This window comes from Otolemur garnettii, unplaced genomic scaffold (genome assembly GCF_000181295.1).
Source record: "Otolemur garnettii isolate 467f Iridium unplaced genomic scaffold, OtoGar3 scaffold00088, whole genome shotgun sequence".
Taxonomy (NCBI): domain Eukaryota; kingdom Metazoa; phylum Chordata; class Mammalia; order Primates; family Galagidae; genus Otolemur; species Otolemur garnettii.
In genome coordinates this window covers 5,938,082-5,957,115 of record NW_003852483.1, presented here as the reverse complement: position 1 = coordinate 5,957,115, position 19,034 = coordinate 5,938,082, and the positions used below count along the sequence as shown (strand labels likewise).

The 19,034-nt window shown below is 34.3% G+C and overlaps 1 non-coding gene across 1 annotated transcript; it reads right to left on the bottom strand.

The window, feature by feature from the left end:
- Positions 1-350: 350 nt before the first annotated feature.
- Positions 351-457, bottom strand: LOC111726981. Its single transcript, XR_002774644.1, has one exon. It is a non-coding gene; the product is annotated as a U6 spliceosomal RNA (small nuclear RNA).
- Positions 458-19,034: the final 18,577 nt, after the last annotated feature.

Below are 19,034 nucleotides of genomic sequence, written 5' to 3'. Positions count from 1 at the left end.
ATTTAGGGACTTTTATTAACACCAGCACTGCATGAGTGAGTGTTTCTTCAGAAACTGGGATTTTTTTTTCACTTTAAAAAAATCAAACAGGCAAAATAGATACTTCACTATGCATTCCAATTTTCAATTAAACAATTCTTAACTCCAGTGATTGAATGGTTTATGGTAAAATAAAACAAAAATGCAAATTATGCTCCTGGGGAGATAAGCAACAAAAAAATGAAGCCATAGAGATGCATCTTGGCATGGAAGGTGACTTAGAGTTACCAGCTTTACGGACATAAGCTGAAATGCACATCCTTAAACAAGAAAGACTGGCTTTAACAAGCTAGATTCTTTTTTTTTTTTTGAAAAATATGGAACGCTTCACGAATTTGCGTGTCATCCTTGCGCAGGGGCCATGCTAATCTTCTCTGTATCGTTCCAATTTTAGTATATGTGCTGCCGAAGCGAGCACAACAAGCTAGATTCTTAAGTGAAATATTTCGTGTCTTAACATTTTTAATAGTTTAGCCTCAAGAGTTATGTATTATTAGAACTCTACCCATTTACTGAGGCTCTTGGAAAAACTCAGGTTTTATCAGCCATACTTGTTAATAGCCTACACTTTCATAATCTTAGGAGTACTAAATGTTGTCCCAGAGGTGAAAGATTTGTATAATAGTAGTTGTCTGTTTATCACTTTATTTCCTGAAATTTATATTGCCCTATTATTCAGTAAAACAAAGATACTCAGAAAGTTTATCAGTATCATAATTTCTAGGCCCTAGAAGAGTGTATATTGATTGCTAAAACCTGGCTTAACACAAAAAGCAAATATATGGGCCTCCATTAATATTTGGTCAATAGTTCTAATAAGATTAAAAATCTCACTTGTGAAATAATCCCCAAAAGTATAGCAGTTTCAATTTTTTCCAAGTCGTATTAAAAGCATCTTGCTAAAAATACCTGCAAGCTATGATTTTGAATCTTGATTAAAAAAGGAAATGAGAGATGCCTTCTATGTATTGTTGCTACAGGCTGAACATCATACAGGTAAGTGAATCTTTTAAGGAAATGACTCTTCATGAGGCAGCTTAGGGAGGAGAAATTTATCTAAACAAAAGCATAAAAGTGCCTAAAATTTGTTACAGTTCTCATTATTTTGCTCTATCCTGTTCTTTCTTCATTAAAAAAAAAAAAATTACAGGTTGGTTGCTCAGCAAGTAATTAGTAAGCACGTGAAATTTATTTTGAAGAGAGGGCTGAATAAAAAAATCTTAAAGTATCACTCACTATTCCTTTGGCCTAAGCAATCAAGAATGCCTGTATCAACCCTAATGTCATTTATATCCCATTAGCTCCTAAATTATTTTTTAAATTGTGTTTTAAAATCTTCTTGGCCCTAGATTTTGAAAATGTAAAAACATACACCAAAAAAACTTTATTTCGCAGAGCTTCTAATACCTCTTCCAATTCTGCAAGCTTAATTCTCTTCTCTTTAGTTCTGTCTGTTTCTCTTTACTACAAATCCTTCTTTCCATACAGAATTTCTAAACTTTTTCTTACAGGCTGCTTATAACTCTTTCTTTAAAAAAAAAAAAAAATTCTCAATTATGGACCCAAAGAGCCCTTGAATACCAAAAGCTTCCTTTACCTATGCTCAGGAGTACAAAGACATGGTCTTAATACAACTAATTTTATTCATATATGCTGAGAAACACATTTTAGACTCTCTGAAGGATAACTTCTTAATTCAGAGCCCTTAACAATCCTGTTAGGACCCTCGACAGTGCTTCCTGATCTCACTGGGGACTACATCTACTTATTGGGATTTATTTGACCAAGTACCTCAAATATCTATGGAGTATAGACCACTGGGTGGGTAAAAATCCTACCCTAATCCACCCTAACCCATCCTAGAGCCTCAACCCTATCTCCAAGGTCAATGTGACCACTAGTGTTACTGACAGAAAGAGGGTGTTAAGTGTGAAAGTGCTCAAGGCAGAGAGAACAAGATAAGCAAAGAGTAGGAATTAAATATGAAGACCATTTTGGAAAAGATCTTGAAATTTGGGCATTATTTACACCAGTAGTACTTAACCAAATTTTGCCCCCAGGTGGACTTCAGCAATGTCTGTAGCAATTTGTTTAATGGCTATAATTGGCAGGAGGGGTACAGAAAGTATGAAAAAGAGAATACAACATGTGTGTGATATAGAAATAAATTGATGGAGAGATAATATAAATTCAGATATCCTATCAACTGGACATACTGTACAAGAGAATGAAAGATAACTTAGAAAATTAAGAGTGATGAAAAAACCCAGGAACTCACCAAAGACTTTAAGAACTTTAATTTCCAGGAAAGCACTTAAGAATTGAAAGAAAAGAAAGTCTGTTGCATGTTTACATTTCTCTTTGACATGAACTGTCCCAATTGCAAGTGGGGCTGATTATGGATGGGAAACCAGATGAAGAGAAACCAAGAACCGATGTGTAGGAAATAGATCTGAACTGTGACTAGGAAAGAAGAAAATACAGAAGTCACAAAAATATTTTGAAGGAAATATAAATAATAAAGATCTGGGGAGTTTGTTAATGAGTTAAGAGGGAAAAAACCAACATTGCATATTCATAATATGCCTCACTTTAAAGGCAATGGGATTCCTGTGTGGAGGATAGCATTATGCTAGTTTTTTTTCCAGCAGGGTATCTTTTTTCTGTTCATACTGTTAAGTATTCCTTGGACTCAGGTTATACCCAGGAAGCAGGAATAACAGCACATAAATCTGGAAGCTGGTTATAAGCAAACTGATTACCCTATCTGCATGGGCATCAGTGCTTCAGAAATACCGGCGTCCCTTGCATCCTAATCGTTTCCTATTTTTATTTTTTTATTTCTAATTGTGATTTTTAAAAATATATATGAAATGTTACCACCTTAACCACTTTTAAGTGTGTAAGTTCAGTAGTGCTCACTATATGCATGTTTTTGTGCAACCAATCTCTAGAACTTTTTAGTCTTACAAAACTGAAGCTATACAGACTGAACAAATCCCCAATCCTACCTCCCCACCCCAGCCCTGGCAAACACCATTCTAGCTTCTGTTTTTATAAATTTGTCTACTTTAGATACCCCATATAAGCATAATCATGTAGCATTTGTCTTTTGGGGACTGGCTTATACTTAGTACGATATCCTCAAGAGTCACTGATGTTGTAGCATGTAACAGAATTTCCTTCTTTGTTAAAGTTGAATAGTGTTCCACTGCAAATGTGTGTATATATACAACACATTTCCTTTATTCATCTCACAATAGACATTCAGGTTGCTTCCAACTCTTGCTAGTGTGAGTAATACTGCAATGAACATGGGTGTGCAGATATCTCACTGAATACTCATTTCAATTCTTTTAGTTATGTACCCTGAAGTGAGATTGCGGAAACAGAGGGTAACTATTTTTAATTATTTGAGGAACTTCATATGGTGGTTTCATAGCAGCTGCACCATTTTTACATTTCCACCAGCAAAATACAAGGGTTTCAGTCTCTCCACACCCTTGCTAATTATTTGCTGGGTTTTTAGTAGAGACCACCCCAATGAGTAGGAAATATCTCACTGTAGTTTTAACTTGTGTTCTCTAATATTTAATGGTGTTGAACATCTTTTAATATACTATTTGGTCATTTTTTATCTTCTTTGGAGACATTTTTTATTAAAGATTTTGGCCCAATTTAATGGCTTTTTTTTGTTGTTGAGTTGTAGGACTTCGCTATATATTCACATAAGGGATATTAGCTCCTTATAAATATGATTTGCAAATATTTTCTTTTATTCCAGAGGTTGCCTTGTCACACTGTAGTTTTCTTTAATGTGCAGGAGTTTTAAAGTTTGTCTATATATATTTTTTGTTACATATTCTTTTGGTGTTATATTTGAGATATCATTACCAAATTTAATGTCATGAAGATTTTCCCCTAGTTTTCTTTTGTGAGTTTTATAATTTTGGGTTTTATGAGTTTGGTCTTTGATCTACTGGAAGTTAATTGTTGTATATGGTATAAGGTAAAGGTCCCACTTCATTCTTTTACATGTGATTATCCAGTGTTTACATCACCAGGTAATGAAGAGACTATTCTTTCCTTATGGTTTAGCCTTGATACTCTGGTTAAAGATCATGTCTTCAAGAGTTTATTTCTGAACTCTCTATTTTGTGTCCTTGCTCTATATGTCTGCCTTTTTGTCAGTCAATACTACATTGTTTTTTGTTTTTTGTTTTTGGGGGGGTTTTTTACTGCAGCTTTACAATATTTTTTAAATCACAATTCTGAGAACTGCAACTTTATTATTTTTTTTTTTTTTGGCTATGCAGCATTCCTTGAAATTCCATATTAATTTTAGAATGGTTTTATTCTATATCTACAAAAAATTCCTTTGGATGTGATAGAGATTTCATTAAATCACTAAATCACTGTAGGTAGTATGTGTATCTTAATGATAGTAAGTCTTCCAATTCATGAGCACAGGATGTCTTTCCATGTGTCCTCTTCAATTTCTTTCAGCAATATTTTGTAGTTTTCAGTGTACCATTCTTTCATCTATGTGGTTAATTTTATTCCAAAGTATTTTATTCTTCCTGATGCTATTATAAATGAGATTTTTTAAAATTACTTATTGTTGTGGTACTCTGGTTTCTCTTCAGATCATATAAGTCTTTTGCCTTTTTAAAATTAATTACTGTTCAGGTATAGACCTGTAGCTGATTTTTGTGTGTTGATTTTGTATCCTAAAACTGCTGAATTTATCTTTCTATTACTTTTGGGTAGAGGAATTTTTAGTGTTTTTTATACATAAGATCATATCATCTGTGAACAAAGATTATTTCACTTCTTCCTTTCCATTTTGGATAGCTCTTTTTTTTCTTGCCTTCTCAGTCTAGAACTTCTACTTCTATCTATGTGAATAGAAGTAGGGAGTGTGGACATTCTTACCTTTTTCTTGATCTTAGAGGAACAGCTTTCATATTTTCATCATTGACTATGGTAAATTAGTCTGTAGTTTTCTTGCAGAATCTTTATCTAGCTTTGGGGTATCAAGGTAATGTTGGTCTTATAATATGATTGTGGCAGTGTTTTCTCTCTTCACTTTTTGGAAGGTATCAGGAAGAATTGTTAATTTTTCTTTAAATATTTGGTAGATTCTCTAGTGAAGCCATTTGGTCCTGATCTTTCTTTTTTGCTATTCATTCCCCTCACTCATTATAGCTCTGTTTAAATTTCTATTTCTTAATGATTCCATCATTGTAGGTTGTGTGTTTGGAGGAATTCACTCATTTCTTCTAGTTTATTCAATATGTTGACATATAATTTTTCAGAGTGATCTCTTATAATTCTTGTTACTTCTGTGGCATCTGTTAGGATGTTGCCCTTTTCATTTGTGATTTTTGTTATTTGAGTCTTCTCTTTTATCTCAGTTAATCTAGCTGAGGGTTTATCAGTTTTGTTGATATTTTAAAAATCTAATTTTAGGGTTTTTTCCAATTGTTTTCTATTGCTTTTCTATTTTGTTCTAATCAGCTCTAATCTTTGCTATGTCCTTCCTTCTGCTAACTTTGGGTTTAATTTAGTCTTCTTTTTCTAGTTCCTTTAGGTTTAAAGTTGGGTTATTGATCTGAGATCTGTCTTCTTTTGTAATGGCATTTACCATTATAAATTTTTCACTTATTATTGACTTTTTTGCATCCATAAGTTTTGGTATGTTGTGGTTTTGTTTTCATTTTTTAAGATATTTTGTAATTCTCATGATTTCTTCTTTGACTTGTTGGTTATTTAAGGGTGTGCTGATTAATTTCCAAATATTTATGAATTTTTCATTATTTCTTCTGCCATTGATTTCCTGTTTCATTCCTTTAGTTGGCAAAAATACTTGGTATTATTTCAATCTTCTTAAAGTTGTTAAGACTTGGCTTCTTCCCAAGTAGTCCTGGCATTCAAGGCCCATTTGTTGTTTATGGTGATTGTATCCTGCTTTGTAAGCTTTTTAAATCTATAAGCCTATCTTTCTCTTCCTCAATAAACTTTGTTTTATGCTTGCCCTTAAAAAAAAGTTGTTAAGACTCGTTTCATGACCTAATATTTGGTCTTTCTTGGAGAATATTCCATGTGTGCTTGGGAAGAATGTATACTCTGCTGTTGTTGAATGGAATGTTCTGTGGATGTCAATTTGGTGTATTTGGTCTATAGTGTCATCCATGTCATCTGTTTCCATGCTGATCTTCTGTCCAGTTGTTCTATTCATTATTGAAAATGGAGTCTTGTAATCTCCTACTATGATTGCTATCTATTTCTCCCTCAAATTCAGTAAACATTTGCTTCGTATATTTGAGAGCACTGACGTTAGGTGAATATATATTTATAGCTGTTATATTTTCCTGGTGAACTGACCAGGTTGTTATCATATTTTTTCTTCATCTCTTGTGACACTTTTTATTTAAAGACTATTTTGTCTGATAAAAATATAGCCACTTATGCTCTCTTTTTGTTACAATTTGTATGGAATATCCTTTTCCATCCCTTTACTTTCTGCCTATGTGTGTCCTTAGGTTTAAATTAAACCTCTTATACATAGCATATAGTTAGATCTTGTTCTTTTATTTCCTTCTCATTTTTACAAATTTAGAGTGTACAAATGAAGGTTTGCTATATTGATATATTGCACAGTGGTGAAATATGAGCTTTCAGTGTACCCATCACCCAAATAACATACATTGTACTCAGGAGGTAATTTTTAATCCCTCCCCCACCACCCTTCCACTTTTTGTTATCTCCAGTGTTTATTATGCCACTCTGTAGGTGCATATGTACTCATGATTTATTAGTTCTTAGTGAGAACTTGATATTTGATTTTCAGTTAATTATCTATGGGTTCCAGTCAATTATCCTAAATGATGAATTATCCTAAGTAAGTAATTCACTTAGGATAATGATCTCAAGTTTCATCCATCTTGCTGCAAAGGACATGATTTCAAACATTATATGTTAAGTAGTAATCCATGAGGCATAAGAGTGTGTGTGTGTGTGTGTGAAACGAACATGTTGGTTAATTCCATGATTTTGCTATTGTGAATAGTGTTGTGCTAAACATATAAGTACAGATGTCTATTTCATATAATGACTTGGTTTTCCTTTGGGTAGATATCCACTAGTGGTATTGCTAAATCGAATGTTAGATCTATTTTAGCTCCTTGAATTCTTCATACTGTTTTTTACAGAGGTTATACTAATTTACATTCCCACCAATAGTGTATAAGTATTCTACTTCCTCTACATCCTCAAGAACATCTGTTATTTTTTGACTTTTTAATAATAGCCATTCTGACTGGTGTAAGATGGTTTTATCATTATGGTTTTCATTTGCATTTATCGGACGATTAGTGATATTAAGTATTTGTTCATATGTTTGTTAATCCTTTGTTTACTTTTTGGTGGGTTTGTTTTTTTTTTTTCCTGATGAGTTGTTTGAGCTTCTTGTCGATTCTTGATATTAGTTCTTTGTCAAATGCATAGTTTATAAATATTTTATCTTATTCTGTAGGTTATCTGTTTACTCTGTTGATTATTTCTTTTGTGTTGCAGAAGCACTTTAGTTTAATTAAGTCCCATTTTTTCTCTTTTTGTGTTTATTGCATTTACTTTTGAAGTGTTAATCATGAATCTTTTACATAGGCCAATATTTAAAAGAGTTTTTCCTAGGTTTTCTTCTAGGATTTTTGTAGTTTTGAGTTTTATATTTGTCTCTAATCCATCTTGAGTTAATTTTATATATAGTGAGATATATAGGTTTACTTTCATTCTTTTGCATATGGCTACCCCATTTTTACAGTACCATTTATTGAAAAGGGTGTTCTTTGCCCACTGTATATTTGTCAACTTTATTGAAGATTAGGCAGATACAGATATGTAGCTTTATTTCTGGGTTCTCTATTCCATTCCTTTGATTATGTGTCCATTTTTATACCAGCACCATGGTTTTAGGTTTTATAGTCTTGTAGTAAATTTGAAGGAGGGTAATGTGAAGCCTCCCACTTTTTTTCCACACTTAAGATTACATTGGTTATTTGGGCTCTTTTTTGGTTTCATATAAACTTTAGAATTTTTTTTCTTATTCTGTGAAAAATGACATCAATAATTTGAACTTAAAGATTATTGGGTAAGTATGATTATTTTCACAATATTGATGTTTTCAGCTCATAAGCATGGCATGTTTTTCTATTTGTTTGTGTCTTCTATGAGTACTTTTATGTAGTTCTCTTTCTACACATATTTCATATCTTGTGAAAATGTATTACTGGGTAATTTGTCATGTGGCTATTATAAATGGTATTTGGTTCTCTCCTTGATTATTGATATATAGAAATGTTACTGGTTTCTGGTCAGGTGAGGTGGCTCATGCCTGTAATCCTCACACTCTGGGAGGCCGAAGCCAGTGGATTCCCTGAGCTCACAGGTTCAAGACTAGCCTGAGCAAGAGTGAGACCCCCATCTATAAAAATAGCCAAGTGTTGTTGCTGGCATCTGTAATCCCAGCTACTCAGGAGACTGAGGCAAAAAGAATGGCTTGAGCCCAAGAGTTCGAGGTTGCTATGAGCTATGACACCATGGTACTCTACCAAGGTGGACAAAATGAGACTCTGTCTCCAAAAACAAAAACAAAACAAAACAAAACAAAAGAAAAAGAAAAAGAAATGTTACTGGCTTTTATATAATAATGTTGTATTCTGAAACTTCACTGAAGTCATTTATCAAATCCAAGATTCTGTAGGGTTTTCTAGGTAAAGGATCATATCTTCAGCAAACAAAGATAATTTGAATTCCTCTACTGCAATTTATATGTCTTTTATTTATTTCTCTTGTCTGATTGCTTTAGCTAAAACTTCTAGTACTATGTTGAATAGGAAGAATAAAAGTGGGCATCCTTATCTTGTTCTAATTTGGAGAGGGAATGCTTTCAAATTTTCCTCATTAAGTATAATGTTGGCTGTGAGTTTGTCATAAATGAGCTCTATTATTTTTAGGTATGTTCCTTCAATGCTTAGTTTGTTGAGGATTTTTATCAGGGAGAGATGCTGGATTTTATTGAAAGCTTTTTCCACATCTATTGAGGTAATCATAAGGTTTGTATTTTTTAATCTATTTATATGACAAATCACATTTATTGATTTGTATACACCGAACAATCCTTGCATCCCTAGAATAAACCCCATGTGATTGTAGTATATTACCTCTTTGATGTGCTGTTGGATTTGATTTGCTAGTATTTGTTAAAAATTGTTTCATCTATATTAATCAGAGATACTGGCCTATAGTTTTCTTTTTTATTGTTATTTCCTTATCTAACTTTGACATCAGGGTGATACTGGCCTTGTAGAATGAATTGAAGAGTATTTCTTACTCTTTGGTCTTCTGGAATAGTTTTGGTAAGATTGTTACCAATTCTTTTTTGAAAAGCTGATAGAATTCAGCTATGAATCCATCTGGTTGGTTTTTGTTGTTGTTGTCAGGAGATTTTTTATAACAGATTAAATCTCACTAGTCATTATTTGTCTGTTTGGGATATCTATTTCTTCTAAGTTTTTTAGTTTGTGCATGCAAAGTTTCTCATAGTAGTCTCTGATAGTATTTTGTATTTCTGTGCTATCATTTATAACGTCTCCTTTTTCATTTTTGATTGGGGTCATTTGAACCTTCTCTCTCCATTTATTTATTTATTTATTTATTATAATAAAGCTACAGTGTATTAATCTGGTTTATCTTTTGAAAGAAATAGTTTTCATTTCATTGATTTTTTATTATCTTTCTGGTCTCAATTGTATTCAGTTCTGCTCTATTGTTGGCATTTATTTTTCTTCTGCTAGGTTTAGACTTGGCTTGCATTTATTTTTCTAGTTGCTTGAGGTCTGACATTCGGTTGTTAATTTGTGATCTATTTTTTTGGTGTAGGCATTTAATGCTATAAACTTCCCTCATGGCACTGCCTTGTCTATATCTCAAAGATTTTTGATATGTTATGGCTCTATTGTCATTCATTTGAAGAATGTTTTTATTCCCATATAAATTTTGTCATTGACCCAAAGGACATTCAGGAGCAAATTGTTTAATTTTCATATATTTGGCTAGTTTTGAGAATTCTTCTTGGTATTGTTATCTAGTTTTATTCCACTATGGTCCAAGAAGACTCTTGATAATATATTGCTTTAATTTATTGAGACTTGTTTCGTGGCCTAATATATGGTCTATCTTACAAAATGTTCCCTGTGCTCATGAGGAGAATGCATATTCTGCAGTTTTGGGGGTAGAATGCTCTGTCAACACCTGTTAATTCTATTTGATCTAGAGTTCAATTTAAGCCTAGTGTTTTTTTGCTGATTTTCTGCTGCAGTGATCTGTCCAGTACTGCAAATATTATTATATTATTATTGTCTATCTTTTTTTTTAAATGTAGCAGTAAATTTATTATAAATCTGGATGCTGGGCAGTGCCTGTGGCTCAGTGAATAGGGCGCTGGCCCCATATACTGAGTGTGGCAGGTTTGGACCTGGGCCTCGCCAAACTGCAACAAAAAATAAATAAATAAATAAATAAATAAATAAATCTGGGTGCTCCAGAATTGGGTACATGTATATTTAGAATTGTTATATCTTATTATTGAATGATCCCTTTATGATTACACAATGACCTTCTTTGTCTTCTTTTACTGTTGTTGATTTAAAATCTGTTTCATCTGATATCAGTTCAGCTACTTCTACTTGCTTTTGCTTTCTGTTTGCATGCAGTATCTTTTCCCACTCCTTTGCCTAGAGTCTATAAGTATCATTACCAGTTAAGTGTGGGATTTTTTGTGGGCATCATTTACTGAATTTTGTTTCTTCATCTGTTCTTCCAATCTATATCTTTAAGAGGAGCATTTAGTACATTTAAGTTTAAGGTTAAGATTGATATGTGAGATTTTTTTCTTGTCATAAAATTAGTTTTTACCCAGTTGCTTTATAATCTCAATTGTGTACTTGCTTTATAAGACCTATGAGTTTTATATTTCTGTGTACTTTTATAACGATGAGTATTGACCTTTTGTTCCCATGTTTAAGACTTGTCTGAGTATTTCTTGCAGGGCCAATCTAATGACAGTCCTAAGGAAACCCTTAGTGTTTGCTTGTCTGGGAAAGACTTAACTTCTTTTTCACTTATCAAACTTAATTTAGCAGGATATAAAATTATTGGCTGAGTTTTTTGTTTAAGAGTAATAAATATAGGATCCCAATCTTTTCTGGCTTTTAAGGTTTCTGCTGAGAAGATTGCTGTTAGTCTGATGGGATTTCCTTTATAGGTAATTAGATTTGTTTTTGTTGCTTCTCTTGGGATTCTTCCCTTCACATTGATTTTAGATAGTCTGATGACTATATGTGTTGGTGAAGTCCATCTCATTGTGAATAACCCAGGAGTTTTTTGAGCTTATTTTATCATCTAGATGTTTAAATCTCTAGCAAGGCCAGGGAAATTTTTCTCAATTATTCCATCAAGTAAATTTCCTAACTTGCTACTTTTACTTCTTCTACATCAAGAATATCTATGGCTCATGTGTGTGGATGATTTACATAAGTGAATATTTCTTTAAGGTTTTGTTCATTTATGTTACTTTTTTTTTTCAACTGGGTTAATTTGAAAGACCTGTCTTCAGCTCTGAAATTCTTTCCTTTTCTTGGTCTAGCTTATTGTTAAATTTTTCTACTGTATTTTGTAATTATTTCAATAAACTTTTCATTTCCAGAAGTCCTATTTTTTAATAACTATCTCTTTAGTAAATTTTTCATTCATATCCTGAATTGTTCTTATGATTTCTTTGTTTTGGTTTTCAACTTTCCCTTAGATTTCATTCAGCCTCTTTATAATCAGTATATTGAATTCTTTATCTGATACTTCAAAGATTTCATTTTGCTTTGGATCCATTGCTTGAGAGTTATCCTTTGGAGGTGTTGTAAAACTCTTTGTTTTAAATTAATTCCACAGGACTGTATACTTGCATGTTTTATATGGTTTGTGCAGTTAAACTTCTGGCTATTATGTGTAACTTATGCATAAGATCTGGTTGTGACCAAATCAGATGTGTATATACTTATTCTTTGTTTAAGGAAAAGCTCTACATTTCCTTAAGCCATGGGCTTGTCTGTGGAATATGTAGTGTCCTGAATGTCCTACACAGTTCCTAAAGTGGGAGCAAAACTTGGTAGAGCTGAACCACTTAATCTGCCCTTGGGTATTCCTATGGCAACATAAGCACTCGCTCTGAAAGGGATGGCAGGGGAAGTTACTGGTGAAATACACCAAAGTTTCTGTGAGAAGACCCCAGTGTATCTTGTAGAACAGTTGTTGTATGGCACCTTATGCAGACCTCCCCTGGAAGCATCCCATGGCTGCAGCTACAGCAGTAGTTGGAGGGGAGGAAAAGTTAACCTCCCCATCTTTATCCCAGAGCACTAGGTCACCTGGCCACTGAGATAGAATCCCACTCTCCCCTAACTGTGTCAGCCACAGCACCCATGTCATTGCTAGAAGTGGCCAGTTATTTTCTACACCAAGGCAGGGAGCTCTTGGACATAGAAAAAGCTTGCCCCATGGTCCCCTTTGTCCCAAGGGGTGCTTGAAGCAGCATTCCCCAAGAGCTGCCTCCCCCAGATTGCCAAAGGAGCAGGCTAGAGTCCCTCACAATGTCACATGCAGAGTAGCCCCAAAGTTTCAAAGCTGTTTTTGTTCACAGGTTTTGCTGTCCAGGACACATAGCCACTTTAGCAAGTCTCTTCCCACTCCAGTCTTACAAAGTAAGATAGCCCAGTCGTAGTCCCTATGGAACCCACTCCACACTCACTACTCGGCTCCAGTTGTGGGGGTGCCTTTCTCTCCTCCACATCAGCTGCTTGAATCTCTGGCCCAAGATTCTTTTATTTAAAAGCTCACAGTGTTAAAGCTCTACAGTATTTTGCTGTTTCCAAGGCTAAGTAAAAAGGCCCTAAACTGCCATCTTGAGAAAAAAAGGATCTTGCTTTATTATCTATTTAGCCAATCTATCTTTTGATTGTGGAAATTAATAATCCATTTACATTTAAAGTAATTACTAATAGGGAAAAACTTATTGCCATTTTATTCCTTGTGCCTTCGTATGTCTTATAGCTATTTTGTTCCTCTTCCTTTCTTGCTTCATTCCTTTTGCTTTCTTTCCTTTTTCGTAGTGTGTGCTTTGATTAATTTCTCCTTTTCTTTTATGTATCCTCATTAGCTATTTTCTTTGTGATTAACATAGGGATACCATAAAATATCTAAAAGTCATAACAGTATATTTTAAATTGATAACAACTTCAAAAACATACAAAAACTCTACTTCTTTACAACTTGCATCCTCTTTCTGTTTCTGATGTTACAAATTACATCTTCTTATATTTTGTATCCATTAAGATAGATCTATAGTAAATGTTTACGTTTTTATCCTTTTAAACTGTATACAAAATTTAAGTTATTTATGCAGCAACATTACAATACTACCAGATTCTATATCTGTCTATATATGTATATTTACTTTACTGGAGAGCTTTATGTTTTCACACGCTTTTGTGTTGCCCTCTAAAATCCTTTCATTTTTAACTTGAACTTATCCCTTTAGGATTTCTTGTAGGGCAGGCCTAATAATGATAACTGCCCCTGCTTTAGTTTATCTAGGAAAGTTTTAATTTCTCCATTATTTGGGGGATTTTTGTTTTGGTGTTGTTTTGGTGTTTGGTTTTGTTTGAGACGAGTCTCACTTTGTCACCCTCAGTAGAGTGCCATGGCATCATAACTCATAGCAACCTGAGACTCAAGGACTCAAGTGATTATCTTGCCTCAGCCTCTCAAGTAGCTAGGACTACAGGTGCCTGACACAATGCCCGGCTACTTTTTACAAACAGGGTCTTGCTCTTGCTCTGGCTTTACTTGAACTCCTGAGCTCAGGCAATCTACCACCTCAGCTTCCCAGACTGCTGGAATTACAGGTGTGAGCCACCATGCCCAGCCCTCCTCATTACTTTTGATGGGTATTTTTGCTGGGTATGATATTCTTATTTGGCAAGTTATTTTTCCTTTCAGCTACTTTGAATTTATCATCCCACTCCTTCTGGCTTGCAAGGTTTCTGTGAGAAATCTACTTAAAATCTTCTAAGAGCTTCCTCTTATGTGATGTCACTCTTATCTTTCGCTGCTTTCAAGATTCTTTATCAGTAACTTTTAACAGTTTAGTTATAATGTGTGTTGATGTGGATTTAACTTATTTGATATTTATTCAATTTTCTAAATTTGTATGTTCATTTCATTCCCCAAATTTGGGAAAGTTTCAGGTATTATTTCTTCATATGGTCTCCCTCTCTCTTTTATTCTCCCTCTAAAATTCCTATAATTTGAATTTGGTCCACTTAATAATGTCCTATAAGTCCCTTAGGCTTTCTTATTTTTCTTCATTCTTTTTTCTTTTTGGCTTCTCTGACTCAAAAATTTCAAAGGATCTTTCTTTTTCTTTTTTTTTAATTTTGCAGTTTTGGGCTGAGGCTGGGTTTGAACCCACCACCTCTGCCATATGGGGCCAGCATCCAACTCCTTTGAGCCACAGGTGCTGCCCCTCAAAAGATCTTTCTTTAAGTTCACTCTTTCTTTCTTCTGCTTGCTCAAGTCTGCAGTTGAAGTCTTGAAGTGAATTTTTCAATTCAGTTATTGTATTCTTCAGGTCCAGAACTTTTGTTTGATTCATTTTTATAGTTTCTGTGTCTTTGTTGATGTGCTTATGTGTTGGTTTCCAGATTCCATATAATTGACGACTTACAATCTTCCATTGAGCTTTGGGCATTGAATAAAAAAGCTACCCTTCAAAGTCTTTATGGATTGGCTTTGCACAGGGGAAAACTTCACCAATCAGCCTGGCTAGAGATTCTGGGGGCCTCTTAAACTTTTTCTGGAAATGTTTTTTCACCAGTCATATGTGTATTTTCCCAGTTAAAGAGTTTTGCCTGTTTCTTTTCATGAGTTCATACTCTCTTACTTCTCCTGGTGTCTGTTTGGTAATATGTCTCTCTACTGCTGCTTGGTCTTTGTTCCCAGTGGCCCCAGGTATTTAAACTATGGATGTTCCAATGCTGTGGTCAGGCAAGACAGGCAGGAAAAGATATTGGAGCACATTCCAATATGGAATTGAATATTGGAGCACATTCCACTTTTCTCTTCCTTTTTGGAGGGAGAAGTCTCAGATCAGTTTTCCGCTAAGAGTGCCTGTTAGGGTAAAAGTCAAGGTAAGTAAATGCAATAAACTTTTCTACCCACTTCAATGCAGCTCTTGTTGGCTTAAGAAGTGCTGCAATCTCTTAAGTGTTTCTAGAGTTCTCAAAAAGCAATTTCACCTAAATATTGTTGTTAAGTCGGTGTCTCTATGGGAAAACAAATTCTGGGGCTTTGTATTCTATCATCTAAGTGACATTACTATCATTACAGTTTTCACCAAAGACTCTGGCTTGTCCCCCTGACCAAGCCAAAAGTTGCTTCAAAATTTTATTTTTCCATCTTTGGGAGAGTTACTTCAGTGTTGATAATTCAAATATGTCTTAAACCTTGGAAACAGGTGGAAAGTTAAACAACAGACGAGATAATATTATACTATTATAATATTATACTTTCTCTTCCCAATCATTCCTTGGATTAGACAAATCAAGGTTAGGCAAGTAGCATAGGAAGTACAGTATTATCTGTGCCTCTTACCTCCAAAGTAAATTCTGGTGGGATGCATCCAAGGACTCATTAATTTATTTTGGCCTTATTTTCTTTCTTCCAGATGTTATAATTAAAAACATTTGCATTCTGACAGGTATGAGCACAGCCATGAATTTTTTACTTGAAAATATCTATTAGGCCAACATTTTATTTGGGGGCAAGAGAGAAAAGTTCTGACTGTGGCTCTATGATGTGTAGATATCATGAGCTACCATGTAGTACAAACATGTTTTTCTGGAACTCTTTACTTAAAGTTTTATAGATGTCCACTCACAGAAGAGTGGTTTAAAATTTTTATACTTTCATTGATTACTATTTTAAATCAATTAAACAAACTAATCAGCCAATGAAATATAAAGACTATGTACTAAATTAGTCAGGGTTTTACTAATCTAAAACTGTAACTAAACTTTCTAGCAGCAGCTAATGGATTAATGTGGAGAGATAAGTCACCCCGCATCTTAATACCTGATGCTGCAGAATCCCTGAATGCTTTTTCTAACTTACCCTAGCATCCACTTTCTTCCCCCAATGCTAAAACATAGAGTTGAAATAAAACGTATCTCCTTAATTTCATGCCTTTTTTGCTAGATTCAGTTACCAATGTGGATTATTTCTTTCCGATGGGAAGCTATTTGAATGCACATAATTACTACACCACAGTTCTTATGTGGTCTCAGGCAATTTTCATCAGGAACAGCATTAAGCTAGTGAAAAGATAAGCAGGTTCTCCTTTTCATTGCCTTCCTCTGGGTAAACTAATTTGCAGATGACTAAATGGTTTTCATTGGTTTCACTACACAGATACTTTTCTACAAATTATGCATGATGCTAGGCAGAGTCCAATACCAGACAAAGGCAGCAAACTATAATTTGTTCACTCATAATTTGCATTTTACCACTAAAATAATTTCAACTGCATCAACTTTTTTTATTCAGAGGGAATAACTAGACCTTCAAAGGTGAGATACTTGAGTCCCTGATTCCAATGCAATTTAACACCATTTCTTCAAATTTCAATATTTAGATTTCTTCATTCTTTAAGTCTTCAATAGCAACTTAATAAACCTACTGAAAATAAGCATTTTAAATTTACACCTACCAAAAACCTGCCAAAGTGCCTAAATTACATTAAATTATTCTTCCCAACTCCATATTTTCTATACTAGAAGCAAAGAAAGTTGAGACTTTAAAGAACTAAAGAGATTGTGGCAACAGTCTCACAGTTTTAGCTCATTGAGGCTGGAGACCCTACAGGTGTCCTACCTTTATATTGGAAAGAGACTCTCTACTTGGGCTGACTGGGTTTTGACCTTGGGAGTTTTTTCTGATGCTCAGTTCTTCACTTTTGGCAAATGCCCCTTAAGCAAAAGCTGACTTTAGAGCTTTGCTCCCCAATCTCCCTGGATGCCTACTTCACTTAGTGCATACTGGCTGACCAGTTGATTTACAAGCGTGTTACTGATCGTTGGAATAATATTTGTAGTTATAGCAGGAGTGTCACGGTAACTTCTCTACTACACTTCAGGAAATGGATCTGTTTTTATTTAATTTAATTTAATTTTTTATTTTCTAATGTGATTTTACTTTTTTTTTAAATTGTGGGGGAATCATAGTCAGCCCTTATCCTGAAACTGTATTACTTAAGTAGGCTATATAACCTAAAGTAAAGTAAAGGTCCAGGCTGGTAATACCCAAGGAAGTAGAAATGCAAATCCTCTCTGGAGGAATCTGTCTTTAACCAGGCTTCAGTAAATCTCCACAGGTAATTTAAAAAGCAAACAAAACAAAAATAGGCCAGCTGGGACACCAAGCTACTCTCCCAGGTCAACACCTTGAGACTCTGTCTCAAAAAATAAACAGACTTGCAGCCCCCACCATCACAAAACAAACAAACAAACAAAAAGAACTAAAGAGATAGACTGAAAAGGAAAAAAGGGATATTAAATAATCAAATTTACTGTTTATAAATCATATAAGTTACCCTGATTTGGTGTTTGACAAGCACATTTAAAGACCCTTTTGTTTGGTTTTCTTTCTTCTATCTGTGCATGCATCAATACTACTTGAACCTGTATGGCAGTGATCCCCAACCTTTTTGGCACCAGAGACTGGTTTTATGAAAGGCAATTTTCCATGAACCAGAGGGGAAAGGTGGCTAGTATGATTCAAGTGTGTTACATTTCTACCTCAGATCATCAGGCATTGGAGTCTGATAAGGAGCATGCAACCGAAATTGCTCGCATGCACAACTTATAGTAGGGTTAGTGCTCCTATGAGTAATGCCTCTGCTTATCTGAAAGGGGGAGGAGCTCAGGCATTGATGAGAGCAATGGAGAGTGGCTGTAAATACAGATGAAACTTTGCTAGCTTGCCTACCTCTCACTTCCTGTCATGAGGCCTGGTTTCTAAAAAAGCCATAGACTAGTACTGGGCCACAGCTTAGAGGTTGTGACTACAACTCTAGGGTTTCTACATATAATATGTGTGTGTGTGTGTGCACGCGCATGCATTGTAACTTCAGATTGTTAATTAGGAACCAATCTTTCTCTTCCTATCCTATTCATAACTTTTACTCCTTAAGAATTTTAGTTCAGAGACTAAAAGAAAAAGAAATCCTGGGTGGCGCCTCAAAAGGGTAGGGCACTGGCCCCATATGCCAGAGGTGGCGGGTTCAAACTCAGCCCTGGCCAAAAAAAGAAAAAAGAAAAAAAGAAATCCTTAGTGATCCCTTAACCCAGCCCTTTCATTTTGAAAAGGAGAATTTTGAATATTATTGATATACCTGGTTCAGTGATAATTTTTTTGATTTTTTTCTAAAAGGCCCATATCGTGAATGCTGCATTGAATAATGTGTCTTCCCTCGTTGATTCATGAAGCTTCCTTTATGAAATATCCTAGTCTGTTTTAGAGCTGTCTATTCTGTTTTAATAAGTTATCTACTTACCCTTCCTCTTTGTCATACTGTTTTAACAATAGCACTTTAAACACAGTAATCTTCTTCTCCACATTCCAAATTTTTCTGTGCAATTCATGCTTGCTGTTTACATGTTGTATGTTCAAGTAGTAAAAAAATTAATTCAATGGAAATTTATTATCAGAATCATGATTAAAATCATGTATTAATTTTTAAAGAAATTCATTTTTATGATGTTCAGCTTTTTTTTTTATTTCAAAGTATTCCATTTTTCCTTTTTTTTTTCCTTTTTTTTTTTTTT